We start from the raw sequence: 21,246 nt of genomic DNA on the forward strand, positions 1-21,246 counted from the left end.
CATTTCTGGAAACCAAGAATCTACTCTGTAGGAATCAGCATGGATTCCGGAAACAGCGATCGTGTGAGACCCAAGTCGCTTTATTTGTTCATCAGACCCAGAAAATATTAGGTACAGGCTCCCAGATAGATGCCATTTTCCTTGACTTCCTGATAAAGTCGCCTGATAAACAAAGTAAGAGCCTACGGAATATCAGACCAGCTGTGTGGCTGGATTGAAGAGTTTTTAGCAAACAGAACACAACATGTTGTTCTCAATGGAGAGACGTCTACAGACGTTAAGGTAACCTCTGGCGTGTCACAGGGGAGTGTTACGGGACCATTGCTTTTCACAATATATAGAAATGACCTAGAAGATAGTGTCGAAAGTTCCATGCGGCTTTTCGCGGATGATGCTGTAGTATAAAGAGAAGTTTCAGCATTAGAAAATTGCAGCGAAATACAGGAAGATCTGCAGCGGATAGGCACTTGGTGTAGGGAGTGGCAACTGACCCTTAACATAGACAAATATAACGTATTGCGAATACATAGAAAGAAGGACCTTTATTGTATGATTATATGATAGCGGAACAAACATTGGTAGCAGTTACTTCTGTAAAATATCTGGGAGTAGGCGTGCGGAACGATTTGAAGTGGAATGATCATAGAAAATTAATTGTTGGTAAGGCGGGTGCCAGGTTGAGATTCATTGGGAGAGTCCTTAGAAAATGTAGTCCATCAACAAAGGAGGTGGCTTACAAAACACTCGTTGGACCTACACTTGAGTATTGCTCATCAGTGTGGGATCCGTACCAGGTCGGGTTGACGGAGGAGGTAGAGAAGATCCAAAGAAGAGCGGTGCGTTTCATCACAGGATTATTTGGTAAGCGGGATAGCGTTACAGAGATGTTTAGCAAATTCAAGTGGCAGACTCTGCAAAAGAGGCGGTCTGCATCGCGGTGTAGCTTGCTGTCCAGGTTTCGAGAGGGTGCGTTTCTGGATGAGGTATCGAATATATTGCTCCCCCCTAGTTATACCTGCTGAGGAGTTCACGAATGTAAAATTAGAGAGATTCTAGCGCGCACGGACGCTTTCCGGCAGTCGTTCTTCCCCTCGAACCATACTCGACTGGAACAGGAAAGGGATTAATGACCGTGGCACGTAAAGTACCCTCCGCCACACACCGTTGGGTGGCTTGCGGAGTATAAATGTAGATGTAGATGTAGATGAAGGAAGACATGCGCGCCCGTCCGTTTCAGTCGGTCGAGGAAGGGTACGTGAGGTTGTGGATCAGTCAACGGCTTACCACTTTCTACGAGACACGAACTGATCGTTCCAGCGGGATAAATGTTGTTACTTTTGAGCGTGATCATTCCATGATCCCGTTGTGGCTGGTTTCGGTTTTCATTTAACTTCCCCCTTATGAATTGGTACAGTGGTTGTTTAGCCTCTATTTGTTCGTTAATTCCATTATAGGCGTCACAGCTGAAGACAATGTGGGCGGATGTTACCCGTGTGACCACTTTGACAGACGTCAGTGGCTTGCCCATTAGACCCGGATATGGGTCACGCCCTGACTGACGTTTACACGGCCAGTGTGGAGCAACTCTCAGGCTGGTCGGCGATGCAGCGCCGGAGGGCGACGCCTGTCGCCTGTCGCCGCGGCCCGCCGCGCCGCCCAGACACTTGTTACGGAGCGCCGCCCACTTCCGTCGCCCGCCGCCCACGCGCGCACCCCGCGGCTCGGAGCCCGCAGCTGGCCGGCCATCCCTCCGGCTGCTCTCGCCTCGCCAGCCCGCGCCGTGCCGGCTCCCGCCTTATCTCTCTGCCCGGGCGGATGCTGCCCACGCCTCGCATCGCGCCCCATAAATCTCTCTAATGTGATATAAAATTACCCGCCGCCATTTATCCTCCGCCGCGCCACCCAGACATTGACTTACGATTCGGAATCTATCCCGAGCTCCTCTATAATGACAGCACTGTGTGGCGACCTGAGAAACGTCTTCTTTCGTGAATGCTGAGTTGTACAACTCGCGAGGGCAAAAAGTGGGCCGTTCGGATCGACATCCGCCAAGGGGCTCGAAACAGAGCTTAGTTAATGAAGCGAAATGGTGCTGTGCTCGCCGTCCGCAAGGATGTCTGCTTCACAAAGTGCGCCGTTCTAGACTTGATGATCCAAGGGCACATACTTTTCTGGACAACATGGTTGTGCAGAGAAGCAGCGATTAGTATGATTAATCAATAAATCAAGAACAGTCTTAATCGCATTTATTATTGTTATAATACCGCCAACCGGTTTCAACCCGACGTAGGAGTCATCTTCTGAGCGTTTACACCATTGGTCGGCTGCTGGTGGTGTCTCTCCTGTCTACATAACGGCTGGAAACTATCAAATTCCTGCCGTTATGTAGACAGGAGTGACACCACCAGCAGTCGACCAATGGTGTAAACGCTCAGAAGATGACCCCTACGTCGGGTTGAAATCGGTTGGCGGTATTATAACAATAATAAATGCGATTAAGACTATTCTTGAATTATTGACATACTTTTCTGTTTCCGTCCACTGATTGGTTTGATGAAGATCGCCGCGATTTCCTGTCCTGTTCCTACCTCTTTATATTTGTACACACAGGGCGTCCCCGGAAGAATGATCAGTATTAAGAAATATGACAGGAAGCACAAAGTCTAGTAACCATGGCCTCTAGAATACGTACCTGAAAAACTGTCAGCACTAGTTCTACCGTAAGCTCATTGCTTTCCATTCGCTGAAAGCTGAGAGTGTGGACCAAAATAAGTAAAAATGTCCTGTAATCCTGGGCTCTAAAGTGCATAGGTTTATCCTCTCAGATCTGATTTTTTTTCTGGAGGAAGGAAATTTTTTATTTATATGGTAATGCTCTTATATGACTTTTTAATGATTTTAGACGCAACATTTATACAAAAAATATATACCCGTTACCAAACATTGGCAACGGCCTTGCCGCAGTGGATAGACCGGTTCCCGTCAGCTCACCGAAGTTAAGCGCTGTCGGGCGTGGCCGGCACTTGGATGGGTGACCATCCGGGCCGCCATGTGCTGTTGCCATTTTTCGGGGTGCACTCAGCCTCGCGATGCCAACTGAGGAGCTACTCGACCGAATAGTAGCGGCTCCGGCAAAGAAAACCATCGTAACGACTGGGAGAGCGGTGTGCTGACCATACGCCCCTCCTATCCGCATCCTCATCTGAGGATGACACGGCGGTAGGATGGTCCCGATGGGCCAATAATGGCCTGGTGACGGAGTGCTTTAACAAAACATAATTAGTACACTTGGCTTCATTTTCGGGACTGAAATAACTACTTACGAAATATTCTCTGTTCTAATAAACAATAAAATGACAATTCACTAATTACCATGAAAAATAACAGTATATAGTAATATAGAGGAATACATCGAACCAGCCACATCTGTGTATTCTAGTGGCCTCGAGCTGCTGCTCACTGCTACATTTACTTGCTGATTTTTTTATATTGTTGGTGTCCGCCCCCGGTAGCTGAGTGGGCGGCGCGACAGAATGTCAATCCTCAGGGCCCGGGATCGATTCCCGGCTGGGTCGGAGATTTTCTCCGCTTAGGGACTGGGTGTCGTGTTGTCCTAATCATCATCATTTCATCCCCATCGACGTGCAAGTCGCCGAAAGTGGCGTCCAATTGAAAGACATGCACCAGGCGAACGTTCTACCCGACGGGAGGCCCTAGTCACGCGACATTTTTATGTTGTTGTTCAACAGTTGGCAGCACTTGCGCATGATGGAAAACTTGAACCTTCACACTGCATACCTCAAGTTTGCATTGCGAGAAAAATACTTGTGTCACAGCTGAGACACAGCAGAACGTACACAATTGTAGCCAGAGAGTCTAAAGGGTTAAGAGTTATGAGCACTTGTTCGTCTTGGCAGTACTGAAACACACCTCTTCTAATGAACAAGTACTCACAGCTCATAAGGTATGCGTTTTATGGTCCATGTCTAAGAAATAATTTTTATTGTTTTCGGCCATACTAACTCCTCGGAAAATATGGCAAGTAAAGGGCTTGCGGTAGAGGAGACTTGTTTCACAGCGCTGAAGATGAAGTGTCCGTGCATTTTAGAGCGCTTGTTTACTAGAATTTTTTTGCTTCGAATGATCGTTCCTCACATCCCTGATTATTGACAATTCCTTCTGGGGCATCCTATATATTATGAGGAAATGCTGAGGGGAATAGCTTAGGAAATAAGAAACAGGAAGTAGTACATGAGTTTCACTATTTGGGCAGCCAAGGAGGATAAAACATCAAATGCAGACTGTCTATAGCAAAGGAAGCCGTTCAGAGGATTTTGTTAATACCTCTATCAGTTTTAGTGTTAGATAGTCTTCCCTGAAGTTATTTGTCTGCAGTGTTCAGACAAGAAGAAAACAAAAGCTTTCGAAATGTGGTGCTATGGAAGACATGTAGATCGCGGAACTATTAAGGAGGTACTGAGTCTAGAGACCAAGGTGTGAGTACACTAAGCAGGTGAATGGATGTAAGTCGCGATAGCTATTCGGAAGTAAAGAGGTTTGCACAGTATGGATGTTGAAAGCAGCATCAAAGCAGTATTCGGACTGAAAGCCACAACAACAATTTCAGAAATTTTTAGATGACTGTCGGGGAGTACAATACGATGAGAACTAAGTGTCTTGGAAAAGGTAAGAAATTAAAAAAAAAGTTAAAAGGATACTTTTCAGTTGTGTGCCTCAGTACTAGTCCAAGCTTCCTGGTTGCACAAAACGTTCCAGGCAGGAGAAGACGCCCATTGACAGGATGAAATAACCGCCACCAACAACAAATCCAGGTCCACTAAAAAAGAAAATCAGGAAGATACACACTTCCCTATTTATATTCTCGCACAGCCGTAATTTGTAGACCTATCATCGCAGTCTTAAAGCTAAGTCAAATACTAACAATAGTGATGCACACTTCTATTTTATACCAGATAAATTATGGAGTCACAAAATTTATGGAGGTTTGTCACTGTTATAGGTCTTAAATCAATTGCGTGACACGTGTACCTCTCAAATTTTTGGAAGAATATCTTTCAAATGTTATAGCTTTGTGAACTGCGATTTCTTGGACACTGCGGTAAGGCGTTGTACTGAACACCGATGTAAACAAATTATTATTTTTTATGAAACATTTAATACATTGCACTTTGTTTTTATTAAAATCGTCGGCATCTGTTGTATGGAAAGCTATATTTTTGTGTGTGTTTGGTGTGCGGGAAAAGGGGAGAGGATGAGCCTGTAACGAACGGTGAACCACTGACCCGCGCTTGCCTCAGAGTAGACTTACACACAACGCACTCAACTGTTTCCTTACAGGTTTTGATCTCTTCGGCTCCTCATAGTGACATGGAAGTTGTTCTTTGATATCTTAGTATTTCCTACCATTTTTCCTCTTCTACGATTAGTGTTCTCCACGTATATCTTGCGCAAAATCTCCTCATTTATTATCTGACCCAGTTTGTTTGATTCTTCATCCTTCTTCTGTAACATTACAACTCAAACGCTTCGCTTTTGTAGTTTTTCGGTTTTCCTGCAGTCCATGATAAATTTCCATAAAATGTGGTGTCCAGACGTAAATTCTCAGAAGTTTACTCCTCACATTAAGGCCTATGTTTCATAGCAATATATCATTGTCTGTGTAAATCTGCTTCTTTTGTCCTAGACGCAAAGCATTGTTATGATGCTTCAGTTATTCGGATGATGGCTTTTGGTAATCGATAGCGATAAACAGTATAACACCTTCATTTGATTGCATCAAAGAAAATATTAAGTGTACGAAAGCAAGTTAATCACTGTCTGCCCATAAAATATCAATTTTCCACTATTTCATTTCAAACTTCAGTTTTCTTCTATCAACACGAGTTGGCTTTTGTTAATCATCTTCCTAACTTAAGTCTGAAAGCCGCAGTAAAACCTTTCCAAACTGCAATACGTGTATCTCTCTGTACACAGCCAATTTATTGCACGGTGTGTTTTAAGAATATTTGTTGCTGGTTTCAGACAGTCAGGGAAATCTTGCTGGCTTGTCAAATTTAGCAGTGCAACACTCAGTGCGTTTGGTGTCCTCAACACTTCTCGGAACTTTTGATTAGGCTCAGGGAGAAGGCCTTTGTGTAGGTAAAGCACATTTAATTTCTGCGAATGTCTAGAACGTGTTAACAATGTATGCATCAAATAAACATTTAACTAAGACCACATAGTACCAACCTATAACAGATTCCGTTATGTTATTAACAGACGTTACATCCATAATAAGAGATTCCGTTCTCATTATCGGCTGGAATTATTTTGTACTTTTAAGAAATTTTAGATACTGTTTTTTTATACTAAAGCAACTACAGATAACACACGGTCGTCGTTCACTGAAATGTAGTGTGTGCTTTACGGCGTCTACTTCCTAGTTCCTCTAGCACGTGGACGATGACAACATACAGAGAAAATAGGGAGTCAACTGTGAACTCACAACTGTCAACAGTAAACTGTAAAATGTCAGAACAGAAACAGGGCGATGGTATTCGTAGCGTCAGCTCTCAGCTGTTATGACGTGGGACACCTACTTATCTGAGAGCACAGGTCACTGTATGTGTTGACAGCCATTGCTATCTAGCGATGGTTTTTGAGTTAACTGGACCCCTTATCACATACGCAAACGTACTATCAAAGTCCATGCTTTATTCTTCCACTCGGAACCCATACACGAGGTCACTGTCCTCAGCGGAGGTAGTGGCGGATGTGTCCCCATAAAATGGCGTAGGTCACTGTAATACATCCGTGTTCCTTGTTCAGCATCTGGACCCAAATGTTTGTTTTTTCCTCATGTGTTGCGCTGTACGCGGCGTTCTCATAACAGACCTCTTTAAATTCAGCTACATGGATATCACTGCTGAAACTCCTATCTTGTACAGTATGTTGCTTGTTTCGCAACGGTACATGGCTACTATTCATGTAGCCGATATCACTGCTGAAACTCCTATCTTGTACAGTATGTTGCTTGTTTCGCAACGGTACATGGCTACTATTCATGTAGCCTTGGTTTGGTCATTAATATTCAGTGTTAACTGAATATTAATTTGTAGGAGTGAGACGATAAAACCCTTAAAACGAATGCGCTTCTATTCTCTATCACGGATACTAACGATGGTTATATGTTACATATTGTTCTCAGTTTATTATTCGAAATGTAGTGAAATGTTCAACTTCAGTAACATTACCCGATTTTTTGAAAAGTAAAAAGTCTCGTTCCATTAAAATGGACGTTACTGTGTAGAAAGTTTCGCTGTAGGTAAATGCCAGTCTTAAAGCTACTTATCTATATCGCATCTTTCATATTGATGAGTATGTCATTCAAATCAGTGAATTTTATCAAATTAACGAAGACGAAAGATTCTCTATCTGCTGTATAGGAACAGCACGAACACAGCAGAAATAAGTACAATTGGGTGTAACTGTTAGTCAATATAACTAGGTAGTTCAGTACCGGGACAGGCGACGTCAGTAAGGACAGTACAAACAGTTGTTGTCTCCTGGGGAAAGACGTCGAAAGTCCTAATTTCCTTGAAGAGAGTATTTTTAACTGGCTTTTTAGAAAACATTAGCACGTGCATGCAATGGTGGTACGAGAAATTAAAACTGTAAAATTTTTCAGTGATAACACGACTACACTGATTTTCCATAAAATTGCCAATTTTCTACTTTGAAAGAGCTGTATATACACTGCCTGACAAAAAAAGAAACCCGAAAGGGGAGGAGGAAACGAGATAAAAGTTAACAGCTTGAGAGCGTATGTGATATTATTTCACTGATTAGAAAATCGAGGCAAATTTACAAAGAAGTTGAGCCCAATTATTAGATGACGTTGCACCCGCGTGGTCTACTGATTTGGTTGTATCCATTCCTGAGGCAAGCTGGGTCACAACTGTTGTAACTCAGTTGGTCCATCATGGACAGGGGATATCGGGTGGTAAAGTAATTGTCAATGTCAGTGAAATTCAGATAACTTGAAATGTTATTTTATTTTATTTTGAAGGCTACCAGTTTCAGCATTTCTCTATGCCATTTTCAGGCCCCATATGCGTCTCTCCAAATAAACGAAAATGTCATATAGAGCCATAAATCTCTGGACGTCGTGAATTCGAACGGTACACCAGTGCTTTTATTCGAAGAACGTTCTTGGACTGCACGTGTGCTCAGTTGCTATCAAGTCTTCCAATAAAGGACTAGTGTAACGATCGAATTCACGGCATCCAGAGATTTATGGCACTATATGACATTTTCGTTTATTTGAGGAGATGCATAGTGAAATGCTAAAACTGGTAACCTTAAAAATAAAATAAAATACCATCTTAAGTTACACAGCTGTTGCTAAATTCCATTACTGCTATAACTGGTCCTTGGTATCTTGGATACTGCCACTGGGACGAAGCTGGTACCACACATGTTCTGTCAGGGACAAAGCTGGGGTCCTGTTGCCCACGGGTGTAGCTCAATATCAAGTAGACAGGTCATAGAGACTCGTGCCATGTGTGGACGAGCATTGTCATGTTGAAACATGGCACCATGGTACAGTCCCGTGAGAGGTGAGTCATAAGAATTCTGGATGTGCGTGACGTACCGTTGTACTGTCAGAGTTGCCTCGATCAGCCCCAGCCGCGATCTCAAGTCATACACGACGTTTCTCCACACCATAAACGCCGGGAGTGTCTCGCACCTCGTTAAAACATTGGAAAAATGGGACTTCTCTCCAAGTCGCCGCCATACTCGCTAACGGTGGTTATCCGTCGTAGTGGTCATCGCTGGACACACTGCGAGGCAATGAATCAGTCCTGTGACTATCGCGATCGAAACGCTGCTGTTTAATGGCAGCCTTAGTACGAGACGGCGACTCCCTAGTGTGGATGCTAATCAATTTTGCCGGATAGGAGTATATAGAGGGTTTATACAAGGGCGATGTACTTGGGGACAATATTATGGAAATGGAAGAGGATGTAGATGAAGATGAAATGGGAGATAAGATACTGCGTGAAGAGTTTGACAGAGCACTGAAAGACCTGAGTCGAAACAAGGCCCCGGGAGTAGACAACATTCCATTAGAACTACTGATGGCCTTGGGAGAGCCAGTCATGACAAAACTCTACCATCTGGTGAGCAAGATGTATGAGACAGGCGAAATACCCACAGACTTCAAGAAGAATATAATAATTCCAATCCCAAAGAAAGCAGGTGTTGACAGAGGTGAAAATTACCGAACTATCAGTTTAATAAGTCACAGCTGCAAAATACTAACGCGAATTCTTTACAGACGAATGGAAAAACTGGTATAAGCGGACCTCGGGGAAGATCAGTTTGGATTCCGTAGAAATGTTGGAACACGTGAGGCAATACTAACCTTACGACTTATCTTAGAAGAAAGATTAAGAAAAGGCAAACCTACGTTTCTAGCATTTGTAGACTTAGAGAAAGCTTTTGACAACGTTAACTGGAATACTCTCTTTCAAATTCTGAAGGTGGCAGGGGTAAAATACAGGGAGCGAAAGGCGATTTACAATTTGTACTGAAACCAGATGGCAGTTATAAGAGTCGAGGGGCATGAAAGGGAAGCAATGGTTGGGAAAGGAGTGAGACAGGGTTGTAGCCTCTCCCGATGTTATTCAATCTGTATATTGAGCAAGCAGTAAAGGAAACAAAAGAAAAATTTGGAGTAGGTATTAAAATTCATGGAGAAGAAGTAAAAACTTTGAGGTTTGCCGATGACATTGTAATTCTGTCAGAGACAGCAAAGGACTTGGAAGAGCAGTTGAACGGAATGGACAGTGTCTTGAAAGGAGGATATAAGATGAACATCAACAAAAGCAAAACGAGGATAATGGAATGTAGTCAAATTAAATCGGGTGATGCTGAGGGGATTAGATTAGGTAATGAGACATTTAAAGTAGTAAAGGAGTTTTGCTATTTAGGGAGTACAATAACAGATGATGGTCGATGTAGAGAGGGTATAAAATGTAGACTGGCAAGGAAATCGTTTCTGAAGAAGAGAAATTTGCTAACATCGAGTATAGATTTAATTGTCAGGAAGTCGTTTCTGAAAGTATTTGTATGGAGTGTAGCCATGTATGGAAGTGAAACATGGACGATAACCAGTTTGGACAAGAAGAGAATAGAAGCTTTCGAAATGTGGTGCTACAGAAGACTGCTGAAGATAAGGTGGGTAGATCATGTAACTAATGAGGAGGTATTGAATAGGATCGGCGAGAAGAGAAGTTTGTGGCACAACTTGACTAGAAGAAGGGATCGGTTGGTAGGACATGTTTTGAGGCATCAAGGGATCACAAATTTAGCATTGGAGGGCAGCGTGGAGGGTAAAAATCGTAGAGGGAGACCAAGAGATGAATACACTAAGCAGATACAGAAGGATGTAGGTTGCAGTAGGTACTGGGAGATGAAGAAGCTTGCACAGGATAGAGTAGCATGGAGAGCTGCATCAAACCAGTCTCAGGAGTGAAGACCACAACAACAACAACACACAGTGTCACAGGCAGTCCATTACTTGTTCTCGGATGGCAGGCGCCGATGCGAACGGGTTACGACGTGCTTGTTGCATAATATGGCGATCCTCCCCAGCGGTGGTGAGTCGTGGTTGACAGGGACCTTGGCGACAAGTATGCCTGTCGTCACGTTGCTATGCGGTCCAAACATCGGGACACTGTCACATCCGAATGTCTCGCAGACCTGGATGCTGCGCGATTCGACAAGCCGACTAAACTGAGACCCTCGACGAGATACCTTTCAAAGACTGTAAAGTGTTGTTAGCGCTGTCTCGTACGTGTGCGCTGCATCTCCGTGTACTTCACACTGAATACTCAGCATCTGACACTATTACGCCCCTTATACGAATACAGACATATTACTAGAACTGATAACAATACTAAACACGAATTAAGCTAATTCACTCTAATGATCGTTTTCCTGTCATATAGCATTGAAGCTCTAATCATTTACAAACCCACCGATGTCGTGTACTTAAGATATGAAATTGCACTGACGTCCGACAATCTCCTCTGGATGCGTCACTCGTTTATCAGACCGCGCAGTTTGGATAAAAATGGAAGACAAGCACGCAAAAAAGTTTTGTAACCGAACAAAATTCCTGAGTTTTAATTTGATATAACGGTAACGGCAGTTGCTCATCCCCATCAGAATTCGTTCTACTGTGAGATTCTTATACAGGTCTAATGTGACTTCCTGCCTTTCGCACAACTTCTACTGTTAATTACGTTGCTGAAATTTTATCCCAGTAGCCCATAGAGTCTGTTAACATGTTCGCCTCATGTATCTACTTGTGCTTTGTCAGATTACACCAGAGATTTATTTGTAGTTTATCTTCGGCAACACGGTATTTCGTGCATTGAAATAAAAACCGTCAGACACATTTCGTATAAAGCTTCTCTGCCTAATATTACTCGCGTATACTGCTATCCATTTCGTTTCGCCTTGTTCTACATCTAGCAACGACTATGAAACTTATCAGACCGCACAAACGACTGACCTAGTTAGTTTTTAATCGGTCTCTCTAGTCTCACCCAGAACATGTTTTGTAAGCACTGATATGGCTCTCTCGTTACATGATTCACACCAAGAATCATCTTGGCTACATCACGTTCTCTCTCTCTCTCATTCGTCCATCTTTCTCTGTTGGGTCTCATCTTGATCGTAATAGCTGTTTAATAATATAGTTACTTGCCGCCCCCCCCCCCGCCCCACAGTACTTACATATCTGAACAATAATAATGAATCTAGGTGATTGCTCACGATGACCAGTCTCCATTACACGACTTCCCTAAAAACTACAAAACGACTTAAATACTGAAGAAAAGTTTATGATTACAGTCGTTTTTAAGAACAGCCGAGGACTTTGATCGCTATACCTTTCAACCCAAAATTTCTAACCCTCATATTTCGTCTTATAATGATTTTTCACTGAGTGTATCATATTTTACCTCCACTAGCGGCTGGCACTATTAATTCGTCAATTGAAGACTTGAAATCTGTAAAAGAGTCCCCGATCATTTTTCGTACTTTGTGAATCCCCGTCTTGATCACATACGTTATACAAGCCACATTGGTTTGAGCTTACTGCCGGATGACTGATGATTCTCTGTTTTATTGTTCTTATACCGACTGGCAAGAAATAGTTTTTTTTTACTGCTGACTAGAGTAATTTTCGTGATTGACACCATGCAACCTACACCTCTGAACGTAAAGGTATTCCGTGAGAAAACAGTTGATGACTGTGAAATCCATTTTTCTGAAGCATCTTTCTTTTTTCCGTATCGGTAGTATTGAGCCGTGTTTAAAGCAGGTGGAGAAAATATTGAAATATGGTGGTTCTCTTCAGTCCGGAACCGCGCGACTGCTACGGTCGCAGGTTCGAATCCTGCCTCGGGCATGGATGTGTGTGCTGTCCTTAGGTTAGTTAGGTTTAAGTAGTTCTAAGTTCTAGGGGACTGATGACCTCAGAAGTTAAGTCCCATAGTGCTCAGAGCCATTTGAACCATTTTTTTTATGGTGGTTCTGAACAAGGAATGGATACGTATTTTAATTTATTTCACCATTATTATAATATCCAGTGGTGAAGTCTTATTACGGAGAAAAGAACTGCGATTAAAAGATCATTACTTGACGACGATTGCAGGTGATCACAAGAAGTTTTGGTGGTACAGCATAAAAACTGTCCATAGGCCAGCTCTATCCTGAAAATGTACGTCTATACTTAAAAAAAAAAGGAAATATACTACGAGCACCTAGGGAACTTCCCAACAACCCTCTAATATAGTGTTTTTCGGACGTGAAAACCATCATCCCGAATTTAACTTCCCTCTTAGCACGCTGTAATTACCGAATAAAACACTGCAGCCATCATCAGACCTCATCCAGATAGAAAATTAGAAAAAAACAGTATTATGACAATAGGGGTAAACACACATAAAACCTAGGACTACATTTAGAGACAACGTGGTTAGCAGCTATATATACCAGCCGTACGAACCATTAAGAGTTTCAGATACAAATATCATCGTGAAATAACCTGTACAGATGGGCACACAAAATGTGGTGGCAATGGCCTGGGGGCATCCTATATTAATGCAAACCTACCTAAGTCCATAGAGGGCATTAGTGCGGCGATACATCAGTAACGAGTATCATAAATTTAATAGCTTAAAATAAAATATACGTGGTAATTAATTAAAATTATTTCATTTGGCAAACTGTGTGTCTAACAATGAAATATAACATATAGAAATTAAATACACACTTAAAATATGAATGCAACATGTAAAAGGCAAATGACTATTAATAGAAACCTACTAGCATGACAATGCAAATAACACAACATTGTGTGAAAGTTAGAAGGTAATGTACAGTAGAACCTACTAACAAAAAAACCTTTCAGGATGAAAAGACGAATAAAACCAACCTGATGCAAAGATAAAATGCAACATTAAAAATACCTTGAGTCGTCTATATTTTGAATGTAGTTTATTTACGCGACCATTTTCGGCGTTTTACTATGCCACCTTCAGTGCCCCTAACCAACGTATAAGAGGAATCCAACCTCAGGTGCAGTCGAAATAGAGGCCAGTATTAAGTAATTGGTGTCTGTAGACTCCTAGTTTCAACAAAGCGATCCCTTGGTTCATCAGCTGAAGACTGCTAGATAAACGTGTTTCACTGTCGTCAACTGATGAACCAAGGGATCGTGTTGTTGAAACTAGAAGTCTACGGATACCGGTTGCATAATGCTGGCTCCTAATTCGACAGCATATGAGGATGGATTAACCCTACACGGAAGTCAGGAGGGATGAAGACTGCGTAGTGAAACGCCGAAACTGGTTGCATAAATAAATTACAGTGAAAATAAAGAGGGATGAATGTGTTTTTAATTTTACATTTTGTACTGAACACCCGACGTCGCTCAACCGTCTTGCACAAAGCTGGACTTACAGAGACGTATGTGAAGATGACCATTGCTACAAAAATTATTTTATAAAAGACGCGATTGCGTGTTCAGAGTACAGACCAGTTATCGCCGCCCGCGGCCTCAGAGTAAGTTGTTTCGCTCTTCTGTGAAGCCACTTGCGGAAGGAAGCCACAGTCTTCGTATTTTATTACGTTATCTCTTTCTAAAAAGAATCTTTAATAATAGGTACAGTTTGTACTTGTCACCTGACTGATTCTTTACGTAGTTTAAAAATGGTTCAAATGGCTCTAAGCACTAAGGGAGCTAACACCTGAGGCCATCAGTCCCCTAATCTTAGAACTACTTAAACCTAAATAACCTAAGGACCTCACACACATCCATGACCGAGACAGGATTCGAACGTACGACCGTAGCAGCAGCGCGGTTCCGGACTGAAGCGCCTTGAACAGCTCGGCCACAGTGGCCTGCTATGTAGTTTAGTGTACAATAAATTGGAATGTGACACTGTTCAGTGTGCTCATACTCATTATAAAGTTTACGGATAAAAATTTGGAAATTATCAGTATCGTCATGTGTTGCACATAAATAATCATCTGTGGTGTTGCAGTTACAAACAACACACAGTGCATCATGTCGTTCATGCATATCTGAACTGTGAACTATGAACAAGTGATGTATACTATTTTACAACAATTATTCATTCACAATTGTAAATATTGTGTACTAAAAGTTTCGCTAAATGTTAATGGGTAACAACAGTATTACAGTACGAAAATAAAAAATAACCGACTGAAGATTGCACAAAAAGTGCTGAAACATGTCTGGGTAAAACAAAATTAAAAAAATGTCTTGCATTAAGCGGAATTCAAATGGTTCAAATGTCTCTGAGCACTATGGGACTTAACTGCTGAAGTCATCAGTTCCCTAGAACATAGAACTACTTAAAACTAACTAACCTAAGGACATCACACACATCCATGCCCGAGGGAGGATTCGAACCTGCGACCGTAGCGGTCGCGTGGTTCCAGACTGAAGCGCCTAGAACCGCTCGGGTACAAGCGGAATTGCTCGTCCTAGTTTCACATTAAATTGTTCAGCACTTGATTCTCTGGGTCTTCCCGAAGCCATTTGAAATAAAATAAATTAAATGAAATCTGGGAGTCGCTCTGCGTCCGGTGCACACAGTGAGCGGTGCTGCGTGTTCTCAGTGCTTGTCACGCTTCTACCGGGCGGAAAGTAGAATGTTTATATGGTCGTTTTCAGATTTTGCCACTAGCGGTATAGAAGGCAAGTCTATCTATATCCGGATCCCGCTCCAGCCACTGCCGGGTCTGGGTGCTGACGACTCCTCTCCATTTGGCTCGGTCCTCCTACCACTTTTCTTCCTCTACTTGCTGCCACGTCACACCTCTCCTTTCCACAGATATTCTTTTTATTAGAAGATAAGTTCCTTAGGACCAAATTGAGGAGAAAATCTCCAATGTCATGGAACGTGTCAGTACATGAAATTACAACATAAAAGTAATAACAGATAAAAATAAATGTTTATGAACCAGAAAAAAGTCAGTCAATAAGATTAAGTAAACGCAGTCAACAATACAATAAGAATCAGCTTAATTTTTCAAGAAACTTCTCGGCAAAATAGAAGGAGTGACCCATGAGGAAACTCTTCAGCTTCGATTTGAAAGCACGTGGATTACTGCTAAGATCTTTGAATTCGAGTGGTAGCTTATTGAAAATGGATGCAGCAGTATACTGCACACCTTTCTGCACAAGAGTTAAGGAAGTCCGATCCAAATGCAGGTTTGATTTCTGCCGAGTATTAACAGAGTAAAAGCTACTTATCCTTGGGAATAAGCTAATATTGTTAACCAGAAATGAAAGTAAGGAATATACATATTGAGAGGCCAATGTCAAAATACCCAAACTAGTGAACGGGGGTCGACAAGAGGTTCGCGAACTTGCACTCCCCGTCTTTGAGCCAAAAATATCCTTTTAGAATGGGAAGAGCTACCCCAAAATGTAATACCATATGACATAAGAGAATGAAAAGAAGAAAAGTAGACTAATTTTCGAGTCAGACGATCACTCACTTCCGATACCGTTCGAATAGTAAAAATGGCAGTATTAAGTCTTTGAACAAGATCCTGAACGTGGGCTTTCCACGACAGCTTACTATCTATTTGAACATCTAGAAATTTGTACTTTTCAGTTTCACTAGTCATATGCTCGTTCTGTGAAATTAAAACGTCAGGTTTTGTTGAACTGTGTGTTAGAAACTGTAAAAACTGAGTCTTACTGTGATTTAGCGTTAATTTATTTTCTACAAGCCATGAACTTTGGTCATGTTCTGCACTATTTGAAACCGAGCCAATATTGCACACAACATTCTTTACTACCAAGCTAGTGTCATCAGCAAACAGAAATATTTTACGGTTACCCTTAATACTAGAGGGCATATCATTTATATAAATAAGAAACAGGAGTGGCCCCAACACTGATCCCTGGGGCTCCCCCCACTTGACAGTACCCCACTCAGAGCCCACGTCACAGCCGTTATCAGCATTGTGAATAATGACCTTTTGCTGCCTGTTGCTAAAGTAAGAGGTGAACCAATTGTGAGCTACTCCCCGTATTCCGTAATGGTCCAACTTCTGGAGCAATATTTTGTGATCAACACAATCAAATACCTTAGTTAAAAAATATACCAAGCGTTCGAAACTTTTTGTTTAACCCACTCCCGTTTTCCACTGTGTTCTTGGGCGCCCTCTAGGTCTTTTTCCGTCCATCTTTAGTTCGTCCATAATTTTGGGGAGTCCCTGCCCACGCATCCTCTTAACACCCCCGCGACGTGGACGCGCCAGACAGGAATTACCCCAGTGAAGGAGTAGGGAAGGGGACCCTACCTCCCTGGAGCCGGGTTAATGATTGTGTATGGGGCCACAGTGAAAGACACAGAAGACAAGCAGAGCTCTTAAATCATGCTAATGGCGACACTCGGCAACCTGATGGTGATCTAAGGAACGAAATCGGTCGTAATACGCTGAATGTGTGTCAGTACAGCTATGGTAGTTCTCATTAGTCATTAATAATTAGTGTCAATCAGATGTGCTCAAAATGATCAAGAGTATCTGATGTAATTCAGTTATTAATACTTGACTTCGCCTCTGCTTTGGGTGGAATCGCAATGAATAATACGTCTCCAGCTCTTCACTGACCACGGTGTACTGTTGATTCCAGGGACAGCTGCCGGTAGACTCGCACATTTGACATAAAATCGTGTGCGGTTGCCTCTGTGGGGTAACTGGTACCCGTCACTGACGACAGACGTCGTCTTTGCGATGTCCTTTATGCCCTCCTTCCGACGGCGTCTTCCCACTACTTTTGTTTAATCCTCATCGGCGCTTATTCGATTATTGATTTACAATGAAATAAAAAGAACTAATTTAAAGATTAATTTTTTGTATTATAATACATACAATAATTCATAACGTCCAAATAGAAAAACAGCAACAATAACAAGTCTCTTCATCACTTTTTGACTGGTGTTCACTGCAAAGTCTTAACAAACTAAACAACAAAAATAAAATAAGTCCGCTTATTTTAGGTCTTTCCGTGTTAAGCCTTCTGCATTTACAGAGTATATATCCCATCAGCCCAGTTTCACTCTCATTTGTAAAGTATTTTCTGTTGTCATTCAGGAAATATGGTAACATGGTATTTACAGATCAAAAACAGTGTTTCCTTATAAACCTGGTACACAAGTTACGTACATTATTTTCACCTCAATTCTACTTATTCCGTAAATCGATTTTTTTTCCTTCTTTGTTAGCAGAGGTTAAGATCGAAAAAAACTCGATTGTACATTAACATTCGGCACTTTATTCTGTTTTTGTGAACCAACTGTTTCCTATGCTGCATTGGTGTCTACCCACTTCGCACACACACACACACACACACACACACACACACACACACACACACAGAAAAAAGCAAAACATTCGGAGGTAGGTACCACTCACGAGCTAAACAGAAAACAAATGAATAAACATAAACACCGTGCTGAAAGCGTAACACGTAAAATTACGGTACTGTTTCTCTTGCGAAATTTTACAAAAGTGAACTAAGCTCAGCGTAAGAAAAAATGAGTTCAACAAAAAGGGCAAATTGCCGAAAGCAAATGTGCGACCACTTTTGTTTCGACGCCGACCTCCGTCAACAACGAAGCTCCGCTAACAACGGAGGAAAAAACACTGGTTTGCAGAGTATGTAAACGAGAGGCATAAACAACGTAAATAAACAGTTGTACACTAATGTTTAAAAAACAGTGATTTTAATCTGTAAATATCGAAATCTAGAGACATCCTGTCTATCCACATGACCACAGAAGATGCCTTCTAAATAAAAGCGAAGCACATCTGCTGAAAACTACTCTTTAACTGCGGTAAGCTTAGGCCTAAACCCCTACAACAATTGATTGTAACAGTCGCTGCGGGAGACCCCATGCAAACAAGCAAATGCAGTATTTACACTGAGGTGATACAACTCATAGGATACCTCCTCATATCGTGTCGGACCGCCTTTTGCCCGGCATAGTTGCTGCAACTAGACGTGGCACTGACTCAGCAAGTCGTCTGAAGCCCCCTGCAGAAATAATGAGCCGTGCTGCCTCCATAGCCGTCCATAATAGGTAAAGTTCTGCCGGAGCAGGATTTTGTGCATCAACTCATCTGTCGATTACGTCCCGTGCGATTAATGTCTGGCGATTTGGGCGGCCAAACCATACGCTGGAATTGTCCAGAATCTTTTCCAAACCAATTGCGAACAACTGTGTCCAGGTGACACGGCGCACTACCATTCATAAAAAATCCATATCTATCTGGGAACGTAAAGTCCATGAATGGCTGACCGAGCGAGGTGGCGCAGTGGTTAGCACACTGGACTCGCATTCGGAAGGACGACGGTTCAATCCCGCGTCCGGCCATCCTGATTTAGGTTTTCCGTGATTTCCCTATATCACTTCAGGCAAATGCCGGAATGGTTCCTTTGAAAGGGCACGGCCGATTTCCTTCCCCATCCTTCCCTAACCCGAGCTTGTGCTCCGTCTCTAATGACCTCGTTGTCGATCGGACGTTAAACACTAATCTCCTCCTCCTCCTCCATGAATGGCTGCAAATGAAGCAGCTGAACATAACCATATGTATTCGATGATCGGTTTTATGGGAGAGGACCCAGTCCATTCCATATAAACACAGCCAACACCATTATGGAGCCACCACCAGCATGCACAGTGCCCTGTTGACAACATGGGGGTCTGCGCCACACTCGAACCCTTCCATCAGCTCTAACCAACCGAGATCGGGACTCGTCCGACAAGGCCACAGTCCAATCGATATGGTCGCGAACCAAGAAGAGGTGCCACAAGCGATGTCGTGCTGTTAGCAAAGGCACTCGAGTCGGTCGTCTGCCGCCATAGCCAGTTAACGCCACAATCTCACCTCACTGTCCTAATGGATACGTCTTTCGTACGTCCCACATTGATTTCTTCGGTTATTTGCTTGTCTGTTATCACTGACGAACCTACGCAAACGCCACTGCTCGCAGTTGTTAATTGACGGCCGTCGGCCACTGTGTTGTCTGTAGTGAGAGGTAACGCCTGAAATTTGGTATTCTTGTCACGCTATTGATGCTCTGGATCTCACAATATTGAATTTCATAACGATTTCCGAAATGGAATGCCCCATGCTTCTAGCTCCAACCACCATTCCGCGTTCAACGTGTGTTATTTTCGTCGCGCGGCCATAATCATGTGGGAAACCTCTTCACATGAATCACCTGAAAGCAAATGACAGCCCCGCCAATGCACTGCCCTTTTATACGTTGTGAACGCGATACTACGCCATGTATATGCGAAAAGAAAGCAGCTGTCAGAAGTACAATGAGAGACTCTTTTAACGAATTTGAAAGCAATATTTTATCTGCAGATTCTAAACATAACCCAATAAATTTTGGTCGTACTGAAAATCTATGAACGCTACAAATAATTCAATACCTTCTCTTGCTGACAGTACGGGTAATGTAACTGATGATGATAAACAAAAGGCCGGAATTCTAAACCTAGCTTTCAAAAACTGGTTTACGATAGAGGACTGCAGCACCATTCCCCCTTTCAATTATCGAGCAAACGAAAGGATGGCTGACATAGTGTTTAGTGTGTCTGAGATTGTAAAACAGTTAAGATCCTTAGACGCCAAAAGGCATCTGGCCCAGACGGTAACCCCGTAAGATTTTACGTTGACTATGCTACAAATATAGCACCATAATCTATCAGAGATCATTGGAACGGCGGAAAGTTCCACGGGACTCGAAGAAGGCCCAGGTCTTAGCAACCTATAAAAAGGGTAGAGAATCGGATGCACATAATTACCGGTCAATTTCACTGACATTGATTTGTTGTAGACTCATGGTACATATTTTGTGTTCAGACATAATGACCGTTCTAGACTCTGAGAAGCTCATCTGCAGAAACCAGCACGGTTTTAGGAAACAGCGGTCATGCGAGACACAGCTGGTCCTCTTTGTGCATGATATACAACAGGCTCTAGATACCGCCTCCCAGGTTGATGCCATATTTCTCGACTTTCGAAAGGTGTTCGACACAGTTCCGCACTGTCGCTTGCTGCAAAGAGTGCGCGCTTACGGTCTATCCGACGACATATGCGGTTGGATAGAAAGTTTTCTAACAGACAGGGAGCAGTATGTCGTCCTGAACGGGGTAACCTCAACAGAAACAAGCGTAACTTGAGGTGTGTCCCAGGGCAGCGTAGTAGGTCCTCTGCTTTTTACGACTTACATAAACGATCTGGTTGATGGTATTGACAGTGGCCTTAAGACTGTTTGCCGATGAAGCTGTAATCTACAGGAAAGTAGTATCACACGAAAGTTGTGAACAAGTCAATGAGGATTTGCAGAAAATAAATGCGTGGTGTAATGACTGGCAGTTATCTCTCAATATTAGTAAGTGTAACCTACTGCGTATAACAAGGCGAAAATCTCCATTAATGTACGAGTACAAAATAAATGATCAGTCTTTGGAAGCGGTAACATCAGTCAAGTATCTGGGTATGACTATTCGAAATAATCTCAAATGGGATGGCTGGTTCAAATGGCTCTGAGCACTATGGGACTCAACGGCTGTGGTCATAAATCCCCTAGAACTTAGAACTACT

General features: G+C 42.6%; 1 protein-coding gene and 1 pseudogene across 1 annotated transcript in view; both read left to right on the forward strand.

Annotated features, from left to right (window-relative positions):
- LOC126456654 (reversion-inducing cysteine-rich protein with Kazal motifs) overlaps nt 1-21,246 on the forward strand; it is a 350,749-nt gene that overhangs the window by 13,216 nt on the left and 316,287 nt on the right. The gene's annotated exons all lie outside the window — the stretch shown is intronic.
- On the forward strand, nt 2,946-3,063 carry LOC126459667 (5S ribosomal RNA; annotated as a pseudogene).

The sequence above is a fragment of the Schistocerca serialis genome, chromosome 2 (genome assembly GCF_023864345.2).
Source record: "Schistocerca serialis cubense isolate TAMUIC-IGC-003099 chromosome 2, iqSchSeri2.2, whole genome shotgun sequence".
NCBI lineage: Eukaryota > Metazoa > Arthropoda > Insecta > Orthoptera > Acrididae > Schistocerca > Schistocerca serialis.